Raw genomic sequence first — 27,871 nt, 5'->3', positions numbered from 1 at the left:
TAATGGTATCACATCCTAATAGCATCTTCACACACGTGTCAAATACTTCAACAAAATATTTAATTTATGTGTGAGTTTACCTCAAACTGATAAGTTGGTATAATCTAAATTATTAAACATTTAAGTCTATTACATTATTGCATAAAAATAAACTATATGATATCAAGAGCTTCAACAAATAGAAAATACTAAACAAATACTTATTAAACTACCAATAAACTATATTGGTTTTACAAGGTAGAGTCACACTCTAGCTCAGGCTGATGTGGAATAAATCTCTGTGTATTCTCAGGGTGGCATCGGACTCATGGCAATCCTCCTACCTCTGTCTCCTGAGCCCTGGGATTAAAGGCATGCACCACCATTCATGGCTCTCAGGTGATATTTTTTAAAGAGTTTTAATGACTAGTGTTTTCTACATTTAATTACATTGTCATATTTACTGTTATATTTGTCTTCCATAAAGTCCCTATTTTATCCATTTGCTCTTTACAGAATCTGTAGTTCTGCCATTGCTGGCTAGTAATATACTAGTGATGAATTAGTAAATTATAAAACTGAAAAAATGAATCATACAAAGTATATATATATATATATATATATATATATATATATATATATATATATATATATATATATATTCCTAATGGGTTATCAAATAAAAACACACCCAAACACACACACATATAGTTTTCTTATTAAAATTATTTGAGCTTAATATTGTTATTTAGCTTTGTATCTTCTATTTTAGAGTATCTTTGTTCCCTTTGCATCCTGTGTAGTTCTCCCTTATAATCACCATTATAAATGCCTGAGAAAATTAACCTTAAAAAATTAGTAGGAAAATTATACTGTTTTTATCTAATTAATAGTAAATTGTCATTTTATAATTTTTGTACTTTTCTGCTCATTTTAATTTTCAAACCATTATTATTTAATTCAAATTAAAACAAAGCATATTTGAGCATACATGTCCTATATGAGAATTTAGTGAATACATCAAAATGAAAATTGTAAATACACTACATGAGCATTCATATGGCTCCATCAGTCATTGAACTAGGATAGGTGATAATATCTTAATTGCTAAATTTATTATATCTTATAAGTATAAAATTTGAATATGGATATTTGGATATGTTTTCTAGTATGGGTCAGATATTAGAAGCATACAGAATGATTGTGTTTTATTTTGAGGTAGGATTTCACTTTAGCCCTGGCTGACCACGATGTCATCTCAGAGTAAGTAGCTTTGAATTAACAGAAATCCTCACACCTCCACCTGCCTAATGCTGGAATTAAAGGTGTGCACCACCATTTCTGGATCAGAAGTGTGGTTTGATAGTTTCATTTTGTTTTGTATGCTTTATTTTCTATTGCATATGTAAGTACACCTGCCATTGATTTTTTTAAAGAATTATTTATTTATTAGAAACAGAAAGAGAGAGACAAAGAGAGAGAGAGAGAGACTGGGTATGTGAGGGCCTCCAGCCACTACAAACGAACTCCAGACATATGTGCCACCATGGTTATATAGCTTACATGGGACCTGGAGTATCAAACCTGGGTCTACAGGATTCACAGGCATGTGACTTAACCACTAAGCTATCTTTTCAGCCTGCCATTAGTTTTAAGTTGGAAAAAATCATGTTTGTGGAAATATTTTTTATTCTAACTACTGGGAAGGTTTTCTTAGAATTGTGGTTATCAGTCCTAGCAATGCAGCCAAACACATTACAGTGCACAGAACAATACCCTACAATAAAGTATATAGACCCAAATATCAGTAGTTAGCATGACAAAAGTGAAAAAAATGACCCGAGGACAAACTGTTAAATGTTGGAAATAACAGCAAATCGAGATCCCCAAACACTTTGAGAATGAAATATTTCCAAATATGGAGCCCAATTTAAATGATAAGTTTAAAGATTGTTAAATAATTTAAAAGTATATCATTTTTAGAAGGCAGCGAGAACTGAGGAAACCTAAAATATCCAAGTCAAGAATAGATATTTGACTCACTTGCAGAAGATGAAACACTCCTCACACATTAGCTTGGGCTCAGTTGAAACCACAGAGGAATGGGCAAGATGAGCAAGTGTGCTGCTTCCACTGCAAGCCTGACAACCTGCACCAGGGTGATGGAGACAAGCACAGATGATACTCAAAACTTCTCAAAGCAGAAATCCAGAAGCTGTTGTTAGCTCAACACTAAAGTAGATTTAAAATCCACCCACCACGGCTGAGAGGATGGAAAGAATGTTAGAGCCACAGGGTGAGAGAGAATATCCAGAGGTGTTGCCATCCCCCACCCCCACACACAAAATGACTGACTGTTGCTCTAAGAACTCATAACCCACAACTCCATGGTGAATACCAGCAATCCCACTAAGGACAGTACTCAGTAGAGTAGGGTCAGGGAGGAGAGAAATGTTACCAACACTTGATGTGTCCATACAAATTTCCTACTTAATAAAAAAAAAGAAAGAATTTTTAAAACATAATGATGTCAAATTTTCATATTTTCCATCTTTACCTTTCAGTAAAATGGTACTTTGAGATTCTTAAAGGTCACAATGTTAAAAAAATATATAACCTGTACATGATAAATTTTCTTGAGTTTTATTTATGTGAAACAATTGCCTTTCTAATAAATTTTCTTTCCCAGAACAAAAGCATATATTTCTATTTTTCCCTTTTTCCTACATAACTTCTTTTACAGAGTTCCAGTTATGTTTTCATATTACTGACTCAGTTGTGCTTTATGAGAGAACACACTTGAGCTTTTTGGGAAATTTGGGAGTTATAAATTCTAATTAAGTTATTAAAAACTTTGAATACACTTTCATATATTCTTATCAAAGCTCAATATTTGCTTGATAATGGCAATTGCCAGCATATGTTTATAAATTTAATGTTGTTTTTGCTCTGATAGGCAAATCTTGTCTATCTTAAAAGGAATTAGAATTCTTTTTATAAAAATAATAGGCATTACTTCAATTTTCAGGTTTGTGTATTTGCTGCTACTCCTGGATACTATCCCCAGATCTGCTGTACGAGTTCCAGTATTTTTACTAATAAGCCTATAAACATCTAATTCTGCTATAGTTACTCAAGTTTAAAGAAGTCAAACTCAATTGTGGCTATGAGTTAAAGCACAAGAAAAATATTTGCACAGAGAATGACAGCCATTTTCAATTTTTATATACAATATATCATAGCACAATTGCTGGTAATATTTCTGGCAGCCAAATGTTGTTTGTTTTACTCAAAATGTACATCTGTCATAGGATTAGAAGAATAAGTAGCATGAAGTAGCATGAATATCTGTAACAGATTGCTTCTGCTTTTTTTTTTATATTGCTAGCCTTTTTATTAACTACTGAAAAATGCTTGGCATAAAATAGGAATTCAAAGCTTTTACTAACCCAACTGCTTCTTCCACATTAAATGACTTTCAGAAACTCCTGAAAATAACCCATATTTAAATACTTCCCAATCTTGGAAACTCCAAGAGGAGACATCTCTAAGCAATGTTTATAGATTCATTAAGAAGGCTTTATACCTTCTCATGAGTCAGCCTGGGAAAATATTGATTCCATGGCCTACATGTCTCATGCAATTACCATCGAGAGAAATTCACAATTGCATTGCAGGCATTTTCTAGGATTCAATTATTTATTGCAAAATATGCTTGACTATTGTTGAAGTGACCCTGATACTTAAAAATAAAATCAAAGGGCTGGAGAAATGGCCTAACAGTTAAGGTGCTTGCCTGAAAAGCCAAAGAACCCAGGTTCAATTTCCCAGGATCCATGTAAGCCAGATGCACAAGGTGGCATACATGTCTGGAGTTCGTTTGCAGGAGCAGGAGGCCCTGGGTTGCCCATTCTCTCTCTCTCTCTCTCTCCCTCATTCTCTCTTTCTTGAATCAATAAATAAAAGAAAAATATTGAAGAAATAAAAACAGAAACATTGCAAAATGCTCAGTATTTTCATTTTCATTAGGGAATGACCAATGCAGATTAGAATCTTTTTTGAGAGTTGGATATGGGGATCAGCTAGTTTTGCATGCTATCTGAGAAAACAGTGCAGAGAGATGGTTACTTTTAGATGCTGTGGATACAAAGTTCAGCTTTGAAATTTTCTATTCTGATACCATCACTACTCCTTACAAATGTTTTGGCACCATGATGCAAGAGTTAGATATTATGAAGTATTTTATTTGTTTAGTTTTATCTATTTGTTGAGAGAGAGAGAGAGAGAGAGAGAGAGAGAGAGAGAGAGAGAGAGAGAGAGAATGGGGCACAAGGGCCTCCAGCCACTGAAAATGAACTCCAGATGCATGCACCCCCTTGTGCATCTGGCTAACATGGGTCCTGGGGAATCAAGCCATGAACCAGGGTCCTGGGGCTTCACAGGCAAGCGCTTAAGTGCTAAGCCATTTGTTCATGCCTTATGAAGTACTTTAAAGTTTAGAAGTTTATTTCATAGAAAGTTTTATCTGGAAATTCAAGTAGAGTATTAATAAGTCAAGACTATTCTTAGAATTACCATCTAAATGGTATTAACAATTAGCCATTTTTTAAAAGTGCAAAAACAATGAATTTTTATTAATATTTTATTATCAAGGGACTGCACATAAAATATGACAACCTTAAAATTATGTCATTCCAGAAACACCATTCTTATATATGTGCCATGTTATCTTCTTTGCATTGGCCTTAAGGAAGATGAATCATATGGACTAGGTACAAAACTATTTGAGTTCATGAAATTGAATAGTATCATTAATCATAAATGAAATCTAAGTAGTCAGTTTTTTATTAATTAGTTTTGTACTCAGTGAATACAGACAAGTTGGTACCATTGTTACCCTCCTTGTTGAGGTATATGGGTCATGAATTGTGGAGTTAGCCCAATGTTATGGGTAGGAGGAAATGTCTCTGCATATCATGACCCAACATGTGGCTCTGACATTCTTTCTGCCCCTCTTCTGCAAATTTCACTGAGACATGTTGGGTACATTTTAGGTCTGCTTCAGTGAAGAGGTCTTGGGAGCCTCTGTGTGTCTGGATATCTGATTTGGTAGGAGTTGATTGTTTTCTGTATTGACCTCCTTCACCCTTGTGCTGGTATCAGGCTCACCAAGAAAACAGTACCCTTGCTTGTTTCCCCAACTATTCTTAGTTTCAGCTGAGGCCCATTTCAGCTATGGTGGAGAGGTTCTCTCCTTAGGATCTGCATATATCTGAAAAAGTGAAGCATATTCTCCAACAGAGAATAAAGTTAGCAACAGACAAATGGGATAACACTCATTGTTTTAGAGAGAATTCAATAGGTGTAAGCCCTAATACCTTCAAGCCTCAGTCCAGAGAGATTTGCTCAACCATGTTTATGGCCACTCAATTCATAATAGCTAAGAGTTGGGATCAACCCAGATGATCATCACTAGTAGAATGGATAACCAAGATGTGGCATATCTGCACAATGGAATTCTACACAGCAGTAAGGAAAAAAAGACACAATTAAATTTGGTCAGTTATTTAATATGGTACATGTAATGCAAATATTGTAAAGATTGTAGTGTAATCATATATTTTTTGGTAGCTTCCCTAATAAATTAGACTGAGCTTTAAGATCAGTATTTACAAATGAGATAGTAAAAGGATGGTGAAGGCTCCCAACATACCTTGAGTATACTATAACATTAAACCACAATCCTTGGATAAATATGGTGCTATGAAAATAACATGAAAAAAGCCATTTGAATAATTAAATAATTGTAACTGAATCATATTCCTGATAATTCTGTGTATCACTTGCATGTGAAAAATATGGAGATAAATTCAATTTTCTATTTTAGTTAATTCTCTGGTTTGCGTTTGGTAAACTTAAGGTAAATTTCCCCTTAAAATGTTTTAAGTATAATATTTACTGTCCTTTCAATCATATATACCTTATACACTATATTAACTATCTTGATATTAGTCCTTAAAGGAAAATGGCAGCAAAGTAATGTGTAAACTAAGGTTTTTTATAAAGGAGAATTGTCATATATATACATATATATGCATATATACATATATATGTATATATATTCAAATATAAATTATTTTTATTTTTTATAATTTTTACCTTTAAAAATATATTGCATTTATTTATTTGTGAGGGAGAATGAACTCCAGACACATGCAACTGGTGCAAATGGCTTTACATGGGTACTGGGGAATTGAACCCTGGTCCTTAGGCTTTGCAAGCAAGCTCCTTAAATGCTGAGACATCACTGCTGAAGCTGGAGTATCTGAGTTCAAGCCCCAAATCCCATGTTAAAAGCCAGAATCCAGGCTGGAGAGATGGCTTAGTGGTTAAGGTGCATGCCTATGAAGCCTAAGGACCCAGGTTCGATTCGCCAGGTCCCATGAAAGCCAGGTGCACATGGTGGCACATGCATCTGGAGTTCATTTGCTGTGGCTGGAGGCCCTGGTGTGCCCATTCTCACCCCCCCCCTCTCTTTCTCTCTTCGTCTCCCTGTCTCTAATAAATAAATAAATGAAAATAAAATCTTGGCCTAGAGAGATGGCTTTTTGGTTAAGGTGTTTGCAAAACCAAAGGACCCCAGTTTGATTCTCCAGGACCCACATAAGCTAGATGCACAAGGTGGCTGGCATTCCCATTCTCTGTCTGTCTCTCTCTCTTTCTCTCAAATAAATAAATAAAATATATATTTTTTAAAAAGCCAGAAGCTATATTGGGCTTCTGTAATTCCAGCATGCTGATGGATTTTGTTTTTTTTTTTTTGAGGTAAGATCTCACTCTGGCCCAGGCTGACCTGTAATTCACTCTGTAGTCTCAGGGTAGCCTTGAACTCACAGCAATCCTCCTACCTCTATCTCCCGTTTATGTAATATATTACATTTATAGATTTGCGTATGTTGAACCATCCCTGCATCTCTGGGATAAAGCCTACTTGGTCAGGGTAAATGATCTTTTTGATATATTCTTGTATTCTGTTTGCCAATATTTTCTTGAGAATTTTTGCATCTATGAGGGAGATTGATCTGTAATTTACTTTTTTTGTTCTGTCTTTGCCTGGTTTTGGTATCAGGGTGATGCTGGCCTCATAGAAGGAGTTTGGTAGAATTCCTTCTTTTTCTATTTCCCGGAAAAGCTTAAGAAGCAATGGTGTTAGCTCTTCCTTAAAAGTCTGGTAAAATTCAGCAGTGAGTCCATCTGGGCCTGGGCTTTTTTTAGTAGGGAGATTATTGATAACTGTTCGGATCTCCCTGTTTGTTATAGGTCTATTTAAGTGATTAATCTCATTTTGATTTAATTTAGGTAGGTCATATAGATCAAGGAAATCATCCATTTCTTTCAGATTTTCATACTTTGTGGAGTATATGCTTTTGTAGTATGTCCCTATGATTTTTTGAATTTCTCTGGAATCTGTTGTGATGTTGCCTTGTTCATCTCTGATTTTATTAATTTGTGTCTCTTCTCTCTTTCTTTTGGTCAGATTTGCTAAGGGTTTATCAATCTTGTTTATCCTTTCAAAGAACCAACTCTTTGTTTCATTAATTCTTTGGATTGTTCTTTTTGTTTCTATTTCATTAATTTCTGCCCTAATCTTTATTATTTCTTCCCGTCTACTAATTTTTGGTTTGCCTTGTTCTTCTTTTTCCAAGGCTTTAAGGCGAAGCATTAGGTCGTTTACTTGCGACCTTTCTAATTTCTTAATATAGGCACTTAAGGCTATAAATTTACCTCTTAGAACTGCCTTCATTGTGTCCCAGAGATTTTGGTAAGTTGTGTTCTCATTATCATTTGACTCTATAAATTTTTTGATTTCCTTTTTGATTTCTTCATTGACCCATTCATCATTTAGTAGTGTATTGTTTAGTTTCCATGATTTTGTGTATGCTCTATAGCCTTTCTTGCTCCTGAATTGTAGTTTAATTCCATTGTGGTCAGATAGAATGCAAGGAATTATTTCAATTTTCCTGAATTTGTTAAGATTTGCTTTATGTCCTAATATATGGTCTATTTTAGAGAATGTTCCATGTGCTGCTGAAAAGAATGTATATTCTGCAGCCTTTGGATGAAATGTCCTGTATATATCTGTTAGGTCCATTCCTTCTATGACCTCATTTAGTCCAGATGCCTCTCTGTTTATTCTTTCCCTGGATGACCTGTCAATTGATGAGAGTGGGGTGTTAAAGTCACCCACCACCACTGTGTTTGGTGTTAACTGTGACCTTAGTTCTAATAGTGTTTGTTTGACGAATTTGGGAGCCCTCATGTTAGGTGCATATATGTTTAGGATTGTAATGTCCTCCTGTTGGAGTGTGCCCTTAATCAATATAAAGTGACCTTCCTTATCTTTCTTGACTAACGTCGGACTAAAGTCTACCCTGTCTGATATTAGGATAGCAACCACTGCTTGTTTTCTAGGCCCATTTGCTTGAAACACCGTCTTCCAACCTTTCACCCTAAGATAATGTCTATCCTTTGTAGAAAGGTGAGTTTCTTGGAGACAACAAATTGTAGGATCCTGCTTTTTAACCCAGTCTGCAAATCTATGTCTTTTTGTTGGGGCATTGAGACCGTTGATATTAAGAGATATTATTGAAAGGTGTGTATTTATGTTTGCCATTTGTGTGTGTGTGTGTGTGTGTGTGTGTGTGTGTGTTACTGGTTCTACCTGTGCTCTCTTCTGTTAACTGGTATTTGAGTATAGCTTGTTTTTTCTAGGTTCCTTATATGTGTGCTTTTCCTTTTGTTCAGCATGGAGGATTCTATCAAGTATTTTCTGTAGAGCTGGTTTTGTCTTCAAATACTCCTTTAACCTGCTTTTGTCATGGAATGTCTTTATTTCTCCATCTATTTGAATGGATAACTTTGCAGGATAAAGTAACCTTGGTTGACAGTTGTTATCTTTCAGAACTTGGAATATATCACTCCAAGCCCTTCTGGCTTTAAAAGTTTGTGTTGAATAATCTGCTGTAATCCTGATGGGCTTGCTTTTGTAGGTAACTTGATTTTTCTCTCTAACTGCTTTCAATAATTTTTCTTTGGTTTGTGTGTTTGGAAGTTTGATTATAATATGGCGAGGGGAGGTTCTTTCCGGGTTTTGTCTGGCTGGGATTCTAAAGGCTTCCCGTATCTGTATTGGCACCTCTTTCCCAATTTGGGGAAAATTTTCTTCTATGATTTTGTTGAATATACCTACTATGCCTTTTGAGTGAAATTCTCCTTCTACTATGCCCTGAATTCTAATATTTGATCTTTTCATAATGTCCCGAATATCTTGAAATTCCCACTCATACTTTTCTATAAGTTTGTCTTTCTCTTTGTTGGCCTGTATAAGATCTGCCACCTGGTCTTCTAGCTTAGATATTCTGTCCCCTCCTTCATCCATTCTACTGGTGAGATTTTCTACAGAGTTTTTTAGTTTTTTAACTGTGTTCTTCATTGCTAGTAATTCTGACTGGCTTTTCTTTATTATTTCTATTTCCTTATTTATGTCTTGTATTGCCTTCTTTATTTCATGAAATTGTGTCCTGCATCTTCTTTGATTCCTTTGATTTCCTCTTTAAGTTCCTCTTTGACTCCTTTGATTTATTCCCTGACTTCTTTGAACATATTTACAATCATTCTTTTGAAATCTTTTTCAGGCATTTCCTGTAACTCGTTCTCACTGGAGGTCATTTCTGATGCATTAATATTTTTAGGTGGATTTATATCATCTTGCTTTTTAGTGTTTCTTGTGTTATAATGTATATATTTTTGCATCTTGGTTTAAGTTAATGCTTGGATTTTCTAGCTAGCTGGGTATTCTTAGATGTATCAATTGATTTGATGTTATATATTTTCAGGGTAGGAGCTTAAGGTGTTAGATGTGGCTCTGAAGACTCTGAGAGTATCTACAAAGGTGCTCCTAGGGGTTGAGTTTCCCTGCTATGGGAGTATTCAAGTATGCTGAGTGGAATAAAACACCGGTAGATTCTAAAAGTTAACTAAAAACTGTACCCATTCAGTCAAAAACAGCCCCAAGTATGTATGCCAGAGTAGTTATTATAACAACCAGATCCTCTATCAACACAGAGGTTAAGATTTCTGGTCTGTTGAGGGATCTCAGTCAGCTTGTGACCAAGTGAGACCCTTCCCTGGTGCAAACCCAGTTACCTTGGATGAGTTTGATCTCAGTCATGTTGCTGCCTGTGTCGTCGGCCTGCTGTTGTGATTTCTGGAGCTGGGCACTGGCTTTTCCTGTGGGGCAAGCCAAGCCTGGCAACTGTGGCCCTGCAGATCAGCACCCCCGCTGCTGGAACTGCTGCTGCTTCTAGGTCTGCTGTTGTTGCCGCTCCTGGGTCTGCCGCTGCTGCCGCTCCTGGGCCTGCTGCTGCTGGGGCCACTGGTACTGGTTCCGGAGCTGCTGATGTTGCTGCCGAACTCTCCTCCTGCTTGGGTCCCACTGTCGGCTCAAGTTGCCGTGGCCGGATCCCAGGATGCTGCTCTGTTCGCTGGAGCTGGGCTCAGGCGGTGGGGGAGGGGAGGGAGCTGCAGCTGCTCTGGTTCTCTCGCTGCTCCACGTGTTCTTCTACCTCGCGGTCTGCTCCTCCGCTGCTCACTGCCCCTCTCCCTTCATGTGTCCTGAGTTGCAGAGAGCACGGTGTGAGGGGAAGCGCCCGCACCTGGCTTTTCCTGCAGCTGGAGCCGAGTCTGGCAGCTTTGTGGTGCGCCCTGCCACCGCAGCGGTTGGTGTAGCTGCTGGGGCCGCTTTTGCCGGCCTGTGCAGGCTCTGGATGCTCTGGATCTCTCCTACTTCTCCGCTAACCCTTCAGTTTCCTATACACCTCACTTTTTACTAAAAGTGTGTATTTTGCTGAGGTTTTTTGGTCTTTTTTCCCCCCAAGCTGCTTTGGTGTGGTACCTACGCTGCCATCTTAACTGGAACCTACCTCTATCTCTAAATTATTTTTAAAACATACATAAAGAACCACTGGAACAAATGTTGAGGGGCTTTTGTCCTTACATGTCAATGTTGAATGTTTGCCCAAAACAAATTTTCATCAATATATTTTTTAATAAAATAACAAAAATGATAATTTTCCTCATTTTATTTTTAAAATTGTATATGCACAAGGCTGAAGAAGCTATTAATATTCATTCAATTATACTTTTGATGATACTTGATTACTAAGAAGTTGAAAGTCTCATTTATTTTAAAATTAAGCAACAAAAGTCAGTGATCTTTTACATTGATAACTTATTGTCATATTTGAAGATATTTAGAAATAGAATAACATTTGTATTTCTGCAACAGGACATCTGTATTGAAAAGAAAAAAGGACAGATTTGCTTTCATGGGATTTTAATATTTCCTCAGAATTCTTTTCCCACAAATATAGTAATTAAATGACTGAATTGTTTCTTAGGGGTCAGTCTTCCTCCTCCATTTTTAATATTTTATTGGTTTTTGAGCCCCATTAGGGTATTTTCAAGCATATGCATTATTATATATTGTTCTAATTCTTCTTCCACTCCCAATGCACTCCTCTCTGATCACACAAGGAAAAGGCAGTGGAATATGTAACATGAAAGCCAAGGTGAGGACCATTTGGTTGGAGGAAGGGAACCCTGAGATGGTTTCTGATGTATCATTACAATATGCTAGTTTCCTATGAAACAAGTTCGACATGGCATAGAAATTTTAAGTGCAAGTTGCCAAAGTGGCTCAGTTATGACTAGTACCATCTTTCCCTAGTATGTAACGCACTTAAAGCTAATTAGACTTGAAGTTGAAGCTCTGACCACGATAAATACTTCCTCACTCCTAAAAGTCTTCTAGTTTGGAAAGGAAATAAGGATAAGGGGGGGGGGGAGAGGGAGAACTAGTAGAGGATATAAAGTAGCCTTGTTTTAAGAAGGCAATGGCCAATACAACTCCCCCCACTTCTACACATGCCTGTGCACTTCCTGTGTTGAAAAGTTAGCAAACAGGCAGAGCCAAGGATTAGGGTTCCAGGACATTAAAAGAAGTAGCAACTTCTACCAGATAGGAAACAGATACTGTTTCCTTTTTATTGTGTTAATGAATTTGTTTGTTGAAATCAAGTACTATCTTTGTCTCTCTATCTTCTTGAGATCTGGCATCTTACTTTTCTCTGAATGAAAATGTCTTTGGTAAAACTTCACTGTTAATGAACTCTGCAGTAGTTATTTGTAAGGAGTGTTGACTAAGTGTAATAACAGGAGGCAGTCTCTCTTCATCTTGTCCTGAGCAGAGGTTCATGAGAAACATTAGGTTGCAACTGGCAAAAGTGCAGTTGTTGCTTATCTGTCAACGCTTGTCCAAAATAGTAAAGATTACCTGTTTTGCAATTACACAGACAGCTGTACTGTTTATCTCAGGCCTGCTGCAATAGTATTTGTCTTTTCTTCTGCACTATTTTTCAAAGTAGCTAAGGGAACTCCCAGACATACCACAGCTAAAAATATTGTTTCAGTATCCTGGATACTTTGTACATATTATATTCAATTTTTTTCAAATTTATTTCTTTAGTGAAAATTGTTCCATTTACTAAACATGTTTGACATTTTCTATTGTATATTTTTAATAATCTGTTTACTTTCATTTATTTTACTTGCTGTGGTATGTGTTAAGTAGGCAATGTTAAATTTATTCAAAATGCCATACATAATTTTCATAATAGTTAAATGAAGACCAAGCAATTTATAGCAAATTTCTTAACTTGATTTTACTTTTTCCTTCTCATATTTATATCATTTAACTTGATTTATATAATTAATTATATTCAAACTTTCATTTTATACTTTATACTTAGTTCAGAGAAGTGAATTTTCAAATTGCATTTTTAAGTGGAAATTATTCAGTCGTATTTTTGATGACAAAATTTATTCAAGATTATACCTGTTTGACATTCCTAAAACTTAGTTCAGGGTGTGCTTCATTATTTACGTGGGTATACTGTGTAGTTTGCAGGTAAATATTTAAATGATTTCATGCCTAAAATTATTAAATTATGATATTTCTGTGTTCTCAATTTATGATTAGTAATTATACAATTTTCAGAAAATCAAGCATTTAAAATTATCCTATTTAAATAGTTGTTAAATCATTTATTTACTAACATAAAATTTCCAATTTTCTTTACATATTAATTCTGATAGTTTTATAGTTTAGTGAAAATTTTGTTAACACAACCAATACCCCTTAATATTATTAACACTATTTGTGCCCTATTTCTCAAAATTATGTCTTTCATGAATGTTTTACTTCTTTTTGTAGAATTTAACAGGCATTGTATCATAAATGCATGACTAGAGGTTGGAAAGAGACTAATATCTATGTGGTAGAAGAACAATCATTAAATCTGTGAATCCTAATTAAATATTCTGGTGAAATATTTTCATGTAAAATTGTAATCATTACATATAATTTTATGTCAATATTGATTGATTCATCCTGAATATTTGGGGAAAGTATACAAATATAAATTGGCAAGCTTTCATTACAATTGGCCACCAATTTTTTTAACCAATGACAGTGAGTGAGCATATTAAAGTAATGTATTTCCTGGTTACTTAAATTGTCCAGCATTCTGTTTATATTTGAACATTGATTTTGACATGTAATTTTCCTGGAATCCTTCCTTTTTTCCTCGGGATGATGAAAACCAAGTCTTCTTCCCAGATAGGGCATAGACAAGAGACCAAAGGATAATTACATCAAAACCAGTTTTTGTGTACCAATGGGTATAACTGGTATTTCTTACAGAGCAGGTTGAGGGGCTCTGTAAAAGAACAATGGATGACTCAAAGGCTGCCACACCACAAGAAATTGTATCCCATCCTAGATGATGACCTCCCCATAGTTGTTTCAACTCAAAGGTGGCTGAATCACCAAAAAGCCCATCCTATCAGAGGTGACAAATGAAGCTGTGCCTCTAGAGGACACTGCACAATCTTCAGGCAGCTAAGCAGAACGGAGAGTCTTGATCACTGCCAGAGACAGCAAGCATGACATTTCAGGATCACGAGGAATCGAGGGCTGAAGAGCTACTTGACACAGTTCCAGCCCAGCTGTCTCTTCCTTGAAGTCCAATGTGGCCCCTCTATAGAAAAAATCTTTGGCTCTCAGAAATATGTGGTTTTCTGTATAATGTTTGTCTTTCTCTGTCTTTCACTTGGTGTCCCAATCTCTAAGTTTACTTTTCCAGTAACAATTGGTGTTGGTGAAGTGTTGGTCAATGTATCTGAAAGAGCCTCCGGCATAGAATTGGAAAAAAAAATGGGTCTGAAATAATTGTTTTCCTTAAAGGCCTTAAAGAAAGTCAGGCATGGAGCACAGTACACTTAGGAGGAAACAATGAAACTCCTGGAACAATGTAAAAATTGTTCTGTGACTAATTTTTCTAAATGGTAGCAATTGCAACAAACTATGACTCTTTACCAAGAATCCTTACAGAAAAACAACCGAAGTCAAAAAGAGTTCAATCGGGGGGACCCAAGTCTAAGTATTGGAGGGATGTGAAAAGGAAAATTCAAAATAAATGATTAAAGGATAAATGGATCTACTGGATCAGTGATTAATGATGGGAAGCCCCATTTGTGGTTGTTTTGCCTCTCACCTTTAATAGAGTAATTGAAAGTAGAAGTTCAGGAAATCACAAGTGCTTGACCGCACATACATGGGGAAAATGTGAAAACGGTTAATCATTATAGGGGCCTGATGACTTTACTTGAGGTGAATAATTATGGGATTGTTTGAAGATAAGGATTAACAAAAAGTTTCTATGAATTCTGTGAAATTGTACCTTTCTTGAAGTTTGTTCTTGCATGACGTGATCAGAAAATAAAAGACTGAGGCTAAGAGCTATGGCAAGAAACTAAAAAAAGAGAGAAAGTCAGAAAAACTCAGCTGCCTTCAGCATTAGCCTGTCAGCTTGCACCAGAACTTGACTTTGAGTTGTTTGTTCTTTCACCACTCCCTTTCACACCTCTCTTCAGGGACCCTCCTTCAAGCCAGGGCAGGACCCCAGCAGATCACACTACATAACTTGGAAACAGCTCAGTGTGGGTTGTGCACACTGCACCACTTGCATGCAGCTCAAATGGAGTCTCCACTCCAGGCAGATGTTTTACCTTTTTATTGCCTTAGTGCAGGGTCTTGCAACACTTTCCCAGACTTGTTGAGTCCCTGAGACTCTAAAACTTACTTCCTACCCCATCTAAAGAATATTTCAATTTCCACTTAACATAATTTAACTTTGGGGAATGGTTGGGTGAGCTTAAGTTTCAGATCCCCTAGGCTTAACTTTCTGAATCAGAATTTTCTTCTCTTCAGGAGAAAATATTTCAATGCACAGAATTTGCTACATAGTAGTTACCCATCTCTTCATTTAGTTATTTAATTTATTGATTCTATAGCATTTAATAGTATGTGGAGAAAAGGAAGCTATTGAATATCATTAGGGAAGAATGGAAATTGGTATAGCCATTATGGAAATATGGAATTTTCTTTAAAAGTAAAACTAAACCTACTATGTAGTCAGAAACTCCACTTCTGGGTACCAACCCACGGACAAAAATAAAATCACTATATTTAATGGGTGGTCACATTTTATATTTAATATAACATTAACCACAATAGCTAAGATATGAAAGTAACACAAATGCTCATCAAAAAATGAATGGCTAGGAAATGTGAGATACAAATACAAGGAAATGCTTTCAGGATTACAAAGGAGGAAAGCTCTACCATTTGTGAAAACATGGACAAAGATATACCTCTATGAAAAACAAGCTACAGGTTTCTTCTTTAATGAGGGATTGAAAAAAAAAGTGCTATAGAATATATAGTTGAATATGCTGAGAATTATTTTCATATGTGTAAACATTTAATGTATGAGTTTCAGAGACCTGTTTTAAAACATAGGGCTTATAAATAACAATAGGTATTTAAGTTTACTTTTCACTAAGACAAATTTATGATAAATTTTATTAGTATAAAAATACACAAGCAAACAGTGCGCAACAAAATAATTATTGGTGATAGATGTGTTTCATTAAGCGCATTTTGTTGGCAATAACATGGCCAAATCCACAAAACTGTGTTCATGAATTATGTAACATTTTGTTGTACACCAGTTGCTTAGGACAGGCTGTATCCTGTTGTATGTTACTGCATATTGTGGAAATCAATAGTTTTTCAGACTGTGCCTTTTGCAGAGAAACTCCATTTTTCAATCTACATTTGACACCATTTTCTGTGCAGAGTCAGAATCAGAGTGGCTTTGAATATTGTTCATAGAGACTCTGCCATCTATTAGGCACTACAAGTGAGGTACAATAAATAATCTATTCCTAAAAAATATGTAACCCTGTAAAATTTTCAAAGTAAATTGGGACCACATGAGCTCATCATATTAGAAAGCCAGACCTGACAACATACCAAACATACCAGTCCAAAGAAATGGTTCAACACCATGCTCTGGACTCATCAACAAGGACACTTAACCCTGCAATGGTGATTTCTCCACCCACTTGTCATTGGACCACCTGCTGAGTATCAAGTGACATATAGAGAACAAGCTTCTGACTATTATAAAGGCAATATCTTGGGTCATTTCTCCTAGTAAACATGGCCAACTTGAATTACTGTTTATCTATCCACTCATTAGACTATTTGTTCATCTAAAGCTGGTCCAGCGCTTCAACTTTACAGTCTTTACAGTCCTAAAAGCTCTAATTATCTTGAGGCTTGGCTTAACTCTGAACCTGAAGCTTGAGTTTCATAAGAGCTTCCAGCAAACCTTCAACATGATTAGTTATCTAGCTGCCTCAGTGACTCTCTTTGTAGCTACACCAGCTTCCTGCTTCAGCCTGTCAGTAGGAAAGTGTTCTTCGAACTTGAACTCTGCTGATGATGCTTCAATAGTCTATTGAGAACTGAGCTTTATATACTTAGAGTTATATTCTATCAAAGAAACTGGATATATTCTGCCTGCATGCTAAGAATTTACAGGACATTGAATCCAAATATAATGGACTAATTTGTTTGGGTAAGGGAAACTCTAGGCAGGGCAGTATTATTCAGACTTTGTCATGGTTACTGCTCACTTGTCCTTTACATATCTACAGTGAAACAGAACAACCAATGGGACATAATCATATAAAAAGTGATGTTTGGGGCTGGAGGGATGGTTTAGTGTTTAAGGTGCTTGCCTTTGAAGCCTAAGTACCTAGGTTCAATTCCCCAGGACCTATGTAAGCCAGATACACATGGTGAAGCATACATCTGGACTTTGTTTGTAATGGCTAGTGACCCTAACATGCCCATCCTCCCTCCCAGCCTCTTTCTCTCCAATAATTAAAATACAACTTAAAAAAACTACAAAAGAATAAATGATCTACAAATTAAATTGTGTTAGTATATGAATTCATTCTAAAGGTCTTATAAAAATTTACAAAGTTCTCAATTATGCTTCTTTTTTCAGACTATGATTTTGTCATTTAGACTGATAGCTACTATTCTCATAAATGGTTATAAATATGTATATCCATAATAAACAATCACTGGTGAGGTTTTTTGGCAAAAGAATAAAAATAACATATTAGTATTTCAAAATTAAGAAAACTTCCAAGAAAAGTGAACTAAATATCTAATATGGAGGAAATTGGAGATTATTCCAAGGTATTTCCAACAAGTCCACTAATATTTGATATATATTTACTGTTTAAATGCAGTTGTGCATGTTGGTATTCTACATACTGACAATGGTAAAAACATGAACTTTGTTTATACGTAGATTTATTTTGCTGTGTATGTAGCATATTTGGGCTCAAATGTGTGGTGTGGTAGGGGATGGTTTATGTGTATGTGTGCACATGTATGATCAGAAGCACATGCCCTTTCTACACATGTGCAGAGGTTAGCCCAATGCATCAAGTGTATTATTTTTCCTCCATGTTTCCTTGAGACAGGGTGTCTTACTCAATCATTTTTTTGTTTGAATTGCTGACCAGAAAGCCCCAGTGATATTTCTGACTCTGTCTCCCTCAGTTCCAGGGTTAAAAGTATATGTAGAGTCCTCTGGATTTTTATGTGGATAATGGGGATAGAAGAGTTCATGCTTTCCTGCTTTTGCAACAAATATTCTTAACACTTAGACATCTCCCTACCACCTAGATTTTAAATACATATACATAGATATGAATACAAATGAGTCTCACTGAATATAGACAAAGTAATGCAGGAGCAAACAAGAAGGAAAGAAAGAAAGAAGGAAGGAAGGAAGAAAAGAAAATTTTAAAAAAGAAATAGAACATTGCGTTTGGGAGGTAGAGGCAAAGTCGGGAGGATTACTGCAAGTTTGAGGACAACCTGGTTACATATGAGGCCTTGTCTCCAAAGACCCAACAATAATAATAATTGATAAGATTGGCTGAGAAATGGCAGTAACACGAGGAAGATACTCATCTTTACATAGATTAGATGCCAACTTTATACTGTTGAAGAGACAAATTAATGCTAAGAATATCACCATTTTCATTTCTATCAGTCTAAATGTCCCAAATTCTCTCTCCTCTCAAATATAATGTGAATATGATCTGCTTTCAAGATTTGTTGTAAATTGATGATTATAACTCTTCTCTCTTGTTCACTAGGAATCCTCTTTAGTTTTGATTATAAGTGATTCAAATAATTTTAGAACATTTTTGTTTTGCTAATTATTAAAACAGATTATTAATGTGCCAAGTATATTTCCTCATTTTGGTACCAAAAGGAGAAATAAGCTGTGTACCAAAATGAAGCCCATCATCAAAGACCACATGCAGTATTGTTAAATGAATTAAATACATACGTTTATTTTAAAATTAGCTGAAATTTACTTGATATAGTTATTAAAATTGTACCATAATGGTTAAAATTATTGTATGAAAATGCAGGAATATAGCATGAAATAAATGTTGCATTTTAAAAAGGAAAAAAAAAAAGAAATAGAACATTGGAGAAAACCAAAAGAAAAAAATGAAATATATCTACTTGACTTAGAAATGGAAGAGTTCTACCATTCCTTTGACTCTTACAATCTTTCTGCCACCTCTTCTGAACTGGACCTTAAGCCTGGGAAGGTGTGGTAGAGATGTTTCAGTGCTGAGAACTCCTCTATCATTTCTCAGCACCATAATGCCAACTGAGTCATCCCAAGGTCACTGCCATCTGAAAAGAGAAGCTTCTCTAACCAAAAGTGAGAGTAGCATTAATATATGGGTATGAACATTAAGAGAAGTGCTTACCAGGCAGTTTGGTGGGCATAGTATACACATTTAGCTAGACACCAACAGACTTCACACCCCTAGGGCTCATGATTTCCTCTGTTGTAGGCTTTTAGTATCAGGCATGTATTCCCTCCTATAGAGTGGGCCTCCAGTCTAATTACACAGTGGGTGGTTGCCCCCATAACAGACAAGCCACTATTGCACAGATTGGCTCATTTGGCCTGGCTCGCCAAATTTAAGGCTTGTAATATCCACCTTTGAGTATCTCCACTAGTGATTTCTCTCTTTCACATTGAACTGAATGCAGTGTCACTTTTTCCAGCTTTCTGTCAGCTAGTCTACATGGAGGAGGTTTTCAACTCAGCTCCAACAGGATTTCTCAGTGAATTTGTAGCCCAATCAAATTGGAGTCTTCAGCAATAGGGTCTTATCATCTATTTCTGGTGGGGAATTAAGAGCCTCAGCAATGACCTGTAATGTTTTGGGAGCATCAGGGACCTCCCTGGCCAACAACTCACTGGAAGGTATACCACCTTTGGCACTGAAAATTTTCTAATAACCATTTATGGCTTCTGAGTCTTCTATTGTCTAAAAAAGTAGGTTTCCATATATCTTCTTCATACTCTCTTGGATTTTGATTAGCCTCCCTCCCACTTTTCCTTTAATTAGTCTCTTTCCCAACCTCACTTAGGCCTTTCCACTCCCATTAATCTGTTCTTCTACTTGCACATATAAAATACCATCCTATTAAATTCCCCTCCGTTTCTAATCCCTTTATATCCACTTTGTAGCTTACTAGCCTCTGCTACTGAATATTATTCCAGAAAGTTTTATTAGAATTGATTCAGTTTGAAAAATGAAGGGAAGAACAGTGAAAGCAGAGTAAACAGGGCAGTACCAAGATCCACCAATAAGACAAGAATACAGCTGACTGACCATCACTAGAGTGCCATCTCTAACATGTCTGCTAAGGTCCAGAAGAAATTGCAAGGGAAGCAGTGACATGAATATTTCTCTTACTGCTAGTCTGGCAGTCAGCTTTTCTAAAGCAGTGGTGACAAATGTGATTTTCATTTGTATTTAACAGAGACTTACTGTGTAGGGTATATGGGTTTCAAACTAAATATTTTCTTGCCAATTGCTAAAATTACAGGTATATACCACCATTCCTGATTTAAAACCTATATTTTTTTAGGTGTGAACTTCTATGATTTCTCACAAATGCATGAGGTTAATCTGCATCACATTTAAGAAACAGCACTTCCATGTCTTCTAATAGTCCTCTCTGCTACTTTTATCCCTATCCTCCATTCTAGAACCCTCACCAGAATTGTACTGCTCAAATGATATTTTCTATGTTTCAGATGTTTTAAGTGCTTGTATCTCTTTGAAAGTGAGACTGCTTGACACCATTAACCTTCTTAATTCTTTGATTATAAGTCATTGAAAATTTCAAGAAAGTTAATAGTGTCTTTATATTTCATCAGAATCTTTTTACCTTTTATTGTGGTAAGATATTGAAAAGGGAAGAGGAAGGGAAATCAGGGAAGGGAAGGGACATAAAGAGTAATGCAGTTGGTGCATACATACATAAAAGGATGCATCATAATTAAAGTCTAATGTTTACAATTAATGTAAAGTAATTAGAAAGAAAAAAGGAGGAGGAAAATGAAGAAAAACAAGGTAAAAAGGAATGGGGTTTAAGAGAGGAAAGGGAAGGAGACCCATCACAAATTGTAGCCAAGAAATCTATTCAAAATGTAATAAAATAAACTTACTTTTCTAGGTGCCAACTTTGCAGGAGTTTAGCCTTTGTAGAAGTTAATGAGTATGTTTGCTTTATGCCTGTTTGAATGCTCATTTTAAAATTTGAATGGATATGTCGAATTCATTGAAATAATATTTGATTTTCTTTGTTATAGTCAGTTAAGCCTGGTGCATAATTTAGAATAATATTGAATGATAACTGCAGTGCTAAGAAAATTACCACATTAAATTACCACTCCTCAACATTTGTTTTATTATGTATTCCTTAATATCAAATCCATTTGTTTGGGTTATAGAGGAAAACTTTATAGAAAAGATGAGTTTTATTCAGCAAATAAAATACCTTGAAGGGCACCAACTTAACATACAAATATATGGTTCTTTTTATTGATCCTTCTGTCATTCTTCAACACTGTGTCATCACATTTCAAACACAAATAATCATCAATATACATCAAAAGTTATATTCTGAATTTGTTAAGTTTTTAATTAATTAATTTATTTGTGTGTGAGAGATTGAGAGACAGGAGAGAGAGAAAGAGAGGAGAGAGAGAGAGAGATGATGAGTGTGCCAGGGATTCTAGCCACTGCAAAAAAAAATCTAGATTCATGTGCCCCCTTGTGCATCTGGCTTTAAGTGGGTGCTAGGGAATCGAACTCAGGTGCTTTGGCTTTGTAGGCAATAATTAACCACTAAGACATCTTTCTAGAAGACTATTTTCTGAAGTTATTAGACTCATCAACATTGAATATCAATAGAACAAGAATACTTGGGGCTGGAGAGATAGCTTGGTGGTTAAGCGTTTGCCTATCAAGCCCAAGGACCCCAGTTCGAGGCTCGATTCCCCAGGACCCATGTTAGCCAGATGCACAAGGGGTGCATGTGCCTGGAGTTCCTTTGCAGTGGCTAGAGGCCCTGGTGTGCCCGTTCTCTATCTATCTATTTGCCTCTTTCTCTCTCTGTCTGTCACTCTCAAATAAATAAATAAAAAACAAAAAAATAATACTCATAACACACACAGACACATACATATATGCAAAATCTCATATAATTTAAGGGATTTCTCTATTTTCTTTTACTATATTTGAACATTCTACAGTCTAATTTTAAACAGGAAGAAATGAATGCATGAAATCTGTGCTTCCTAAAATAAATAAAAAATAAGATGTTTGTATTAATTCTGAATTTATTGGAAGGTTTGATTGCATCATTACTCATCAACATATCTATAAACTCAATGTCTAACCTTGAAAGTTATGTAACACTTCTCTGTAAATATACAGAAAATATGAATATAGGATATCAAGTTTCACCAACTTCTTGATAATCCTGAAGTGGGAACATTCCTTCATGTGCACCTGGAAGGTTATTTGTTAAACACACTTTCATCATTATCTAACAAGGTTTAGAAAATTACTTAAGTAAAGCTGTATTTCTGGTGATAAATTCAGGACCTGCAAATTGAATAATGTTGGTGAACTGTAAATAGATTCTCTGGCTCTGATGATTGATCACATCCCTTATTTTTTTTCTTTTTCTTAAACATTTATTGACTACTTTCATAATTATAGACAATATATAGTGATAGCTCCTTCCCATATCCTTATTTTCCCCTCCCAGATCCATCCTCAGTTGAATACCTTCTTTCCAATTATCCTCTCTTCTATTTTAATGTCACATTTTCCCTACTATTTTGAAGGTCTTGTCTAATTAGTCTTAGGCATTGAGAGTTCATTAATATCAAGGCCATTTTGTGTCTTGAAGATAGTATTGTAAGCAGTACTACCCTTCCTTTGGTTCTTTATTTTCTTCCTGATTCATTTATTAAATTATTCAGCAAGTATATTCAATAACATTAAAGATAGTATAATACCATGAGTGTTGTTAGAGAGGCATGGGTTTTATAAGTATTATATTGGAATTATGAAGATTTTTAAAAATAAGAACATACTTTGTATGGATATATCATGTGTTGGTACCATCTTTTCCCTCTTCCCTGCTCTCATTCTGCTCACCTTACTTAAGACTTCATTATCTATTTAGTAATCTTGTAGCACTGAGAATTCTTAGGATTAATCTAAAATCTTAATCTTAAGTCTGTGAATTGACCTACAAGATATGATAATTCATGATAATATATATCCACTAAATCTTCTATATCATTTTTATTCATATTTGGAATGTATATCCATTGTTCATTACAATTTTATGACCTTTATTTACTGATTTTTGATTTTCCAATGTTCAACAGATTTTGAGTGAACACCATTGAGCTATGGGAAGTATAATTTCCTGTGGTCTATGATAAGCATGTACAAAAATTTTCTTATTATATCAGGCATATACAATATTTCTTAGCTCTATAAAGGTAACACATTTACATATGAAAGAACTTAAACCTTTCTTATAGGACTATTTTCTTCAATACAGAGTTGGACTGTGCTATTTCTTTTTAAAATTTTACTATTTATTTGAGCAAAAAAGGAGAGAGAGAGACAGAGAGAGATAAAGGGAGCACCAAGTCTTCCAGTCACAGCAAACAAAGTCCATATGTATGTGCCTTCTTGTGCATCTAGCTTATGTGGGTACTGGGCAATCCTTAGGCTTTCTAAGCAAGTTCCTTAAATACTAAGCCATTTCTGTAATCTGAATTGTGCTCTTTCTGATGAAAAGAAAAAGAAAATAATGTTCTATGTTGCACACTGTTGTAGTCAGCTTCACATTGCTGGGATGAGCATGCAAACCACATACAGTTTGGGGGAGGAATAGGATTTATTGAAGCTTATAGCTCTAGGAGAAGTTCCATGGTGATGGAAGAGCCTGTCCCTCTTTCACAGGTCCACACAGAGAAAAATACCGCCAGCAGCACCATAAGCAAGCACACACCAGGAACCCAGGCAGAACTCCAGTGCTTTGCATTTCTTAGGCAGATTTTCAGATCCATGCCCAAACACATCTTAGGGCTAGCACCTAGGATCTGCCAACAGTGACACCCTCTCCAGCCAGGTAGATAGAGATCTAATTTATAAGCTTTAATAAACTCTGGAATTTATTGGGGGACATCCATTCAAACTACCACACACACTAAGTACAGGAATAATTTTCAGGATATTAAAATTTAAATGAGCATTCAAGTATCTTAAAAAGAATGAATATGTTGAGCATACAGACGAATATTTTCTCTACAAAAGGCATCTTTTTGAGAAAGGCAGAAATCATTATACACCTTTATTAAAGAACTTTAGGGGAAGTTCAGTTTAGCCAGTAACTGTTTTTCTACTTTTCCATCACAATTTACATAACATTTTTCTACATCTACACAAAAGAACTCAAGATAACTGGATATATTTGGTGCACTGGTCTTGTATAGGTTGAGGTATCATTTTAACCAATGAAAGGGCCTCTGGTATCCACATTCTTTGTAAGTTTAAGCTGAAAAGTACAACTGTCCTATACAGTTGTCTGTTTCTCATCATTATAGGTAGTTACAGGGTGCTAAATGGTCTTAACAAGATCTGACTATTTCTGTTTCAGAGTCTAACATATATGAGTGATCCATTTTTATTATTTTTGGACTTCTTCATTAAGAATATTATACCCCCCCCCCAAGGAAAAGCTGGGCATGGTGGCACATGCCTTTAATCCCAGCACTCAGGAGGCAGAGGTAGGAGGGTTGCCGTGAGTTTGAACCCACCCTGAGACTCCATAGTGAATTCCAGGTCACCATGGGCTAGAGTGAGAACCTACCTCGAATATATATATATATATATATATATATATATATATATATATATATATATGTATGTATGTATGTATGTTATATATTATACCTTATATTGTCTTGGAGAAAACTAAACAGGTAGATCTTATGGTAGACAAAAATTTTCAACTATTATAAGCAATTTTTATTCTTTCTTAGCTGACAAATAATTTCCTATATTTGGGAATATTATGATTTGTGAGATCAGATTTCACTTGCCCCCTAATGTGCCTCTTAATTACTAAATACATAGAAGCATATTAAATAATAATATGCAATGTCTCTAGTTTTTAATCAAACCAAAATGAAGTAGGGAAGTACAGAACCCATTATAAAACTATTATATTTGCAAGACATAAACCCAAAGTCTAGATGCTAGCATAGAAACTGTTTCAGTTGTGTGATTAAGCTGTGGTGATGATTAAACTGTTAGGCATTGGTGACCAGTAGCAACAGCATTGCAATCTTTAGAAATCCAAATCTGGGACATTATTTGGGACACATTTGCTTTTTTTATAAAATCTAAGTTTGAAGTTACTGTTTGTCTGAAATTCACAAGCATTTTTATGTTATATTAAAAATTATCTTCTGGGCTGGAGAGATGGCTTAGTGGTTAAGCGCTTGCCTGTGAAGCTTAATGACCCCGGTTTGAGGCTTGGTTCCCCAGGTCCCACGTTAGCCAGATGCACAAGGGGGTGCACGCGTCTGGAGTTCGTTTGCAGAGGCTGGAAGCTCTGGTGCGCCCATTCTCTCTCTCTCCCTCTATCTGTCTTTCTCTCTGTGTCTGTCGCTCTCAAATAAATAAATAAAAATTTTTAAAAATTATCTTCTGTGTTGGAGATGTAGATCAGCTATGTAAAAACTATCGTGCACATTTAAGGCTCTTAATTCTATTGATTGTCCTGCAATTTTTTCATCTTCTTTATAAAGTAACCAGAGGTATTTTATTATTGTATAAGCCCCAAAACATGAACAGATACATTGATCAAAATATAGCAAAAATAATTTGTCTTGTCATGTTCCATCTATCACTGGTACCTAAAACTCTTACTATATGGTTAATTAGATAACAGATATTGAGTTGAGCCTTAAAGTATAATCATAGCTTTATTCAAAATTGCTATTTCTCAAAGTCTCTTCTTGGGAATTATTTGCATGACTTCTATGTAGTATTGAGTATATTAGGTTACAGAGAATGAAATCTACATCATTGATGAAAATTTTAATCTTAATCCTGATGATAAGATTCCTTAGATGCCAGGCTGTTTCTCTTGTTCTCTTTCTCACTCTCAATCTAGTATTTTCTCCACTCTGATCAAAAATACATGAGGAGCTATTCTACATTTGCCACTGGGATTTTTATTTAATAACTTATGGCTTCTGGAAGCAGCTTTGTCCAACCACACAAGATGTCTCCACTATTTTAAATGTTATTTAAAATTATTTTACTATTAAATTTCCTCATGGATTTTTCATAAGTCTTTACTCTAGTGGTTTAAATTTAAAATAATGTATTTAGCCTCAAATGCATATAATAAAGCATCCTACTTAGTTCCAAGCTGGTGGAAGCTTTGGGAAGTGGTGTCTTGATGAAGATGCTTTGTGGCTGAAGTGTGGCCTTGGGGTTGATTAGTGCAGACCATTTTATATTCAGATCTTGCTTGCTCACACTTTTTGCATCCTGTTGCTGAGCTACTTGCCTTGCTTTGTGTACCATGTTGAAGCTTCCCAATGAAACAGTAATCCTGAAATAAATCTTACCCCTGCATAAGCTGCTTGTAGTTTGCTGTTTTTCACAGGCAAAAAGAGTAAATGCTACAGGAAATTGGTACTTAGAAGCAGGGTCATTACAGCAATGACTTTGAACATTTTAAAGGACTTTATACTTTGGACCAGTGAAGGATTTCAGTGATATAAGCAGAGCTTTATGGGCTATTTTGACGAGACTTTGAAAAACCTAAACTCAGAGAGTACTGTGGACTGTGATGCCAGACTTAAGAGTTTTTTCAGAAGTGAAAGAAGTGATATTGTTGGAAGTGGGTTACTGACAAAAAGGGTGGTTGTGTTCTGGCATGTACTGAGAAATACAAAAAAAAATACAAAAAAATGAAATTAAAAGTAATGGGCTGGTATATTTGACAGATGAAGGTGTAGATCAAAAGATATATTCTTTCATAGAATTTGGTTTTCAAGTTCTTTGCATATTCTAGATATTAATTCCCTACAGGATTTACAACTGGCAAAAACTTTCTCCTAGTGATAGATTGGCTCTTGACTCTGGTGACAGGATTTTTGTTTGTTTGTTTTGTGTTGATTTTTTGGCTGTACAGAAAATTTGAATTTCTTTAAATTCCATTAGCCAACTGATGTCTTCTTTTTAACCTGGATGATCATTTTTCTATTCATAAAGCACTCCCTTTGCCCTTATCCTGAAGTATTTTCCCCATGTATTTCTGGAGCATTTTCAGTTACAAGTCTTATATCAATGTGTTTGATCCATTTGCAATGAATATTAAGAGTTAAAGTTCAAATTTCATTGTTTTGAACATCCAGTTTCCCCAGAACCATTTGTTGAAGATGCTATCTTTTTTATAATGTATATTAGGGAACTATGGAATGAGTGTATAAACTGGTCTTTTTTCTATTTCATTGATTTATGTGCCTGTTTTTTTTTTTTTTTGACCCAGTATCATAATAGTTTTATTTCTTTTTAATAATTTTTTAAATGTTTTTGTTTATTTTTACTTATTTATTTGAGAGTGAGAAAGAGAAAGAGAATGGGCGCACCAGGGCCTCCAGCCACTGCAACCGAACCCCAGATGTGTGCACTCCCTGGTGCATCTGGCTAATGTTGGTCCTGGAGAATCGAGCCTTGAACAGGGGTCCTTAGGCTTCACAGGCAAGCGCTTAACCGCTAAGCCATCTCTGCAGCCCAATAGTTTTATTTCTGATGGCTCTGGTCAGGGTTGCTTTGGCTCTCTGAGTCTTTTTGTGCTTCTGTATGAATTTCAAGATTCATTTTGTGATTACTGTGA

This window comes from Jaculus jaculus, chromosome X (genome assembly GCF_020740685.1).
Source record: "Jaculus jaculus isolate mJacJac1 chromosome X, mJacJac1.mat.Y.cur, whole genome shotgun sequence".
In the NCBI taxonomy this organism is placed as follows: domain Eukaryota; kingdom Metazoa; phylum Chordata; class Mammalia; order Rodentia; family Dipodidae; genus Jaculus; species Jaculus jaculus.
This window is presented reverse-complemented; position numbering follows the sequence as displayed.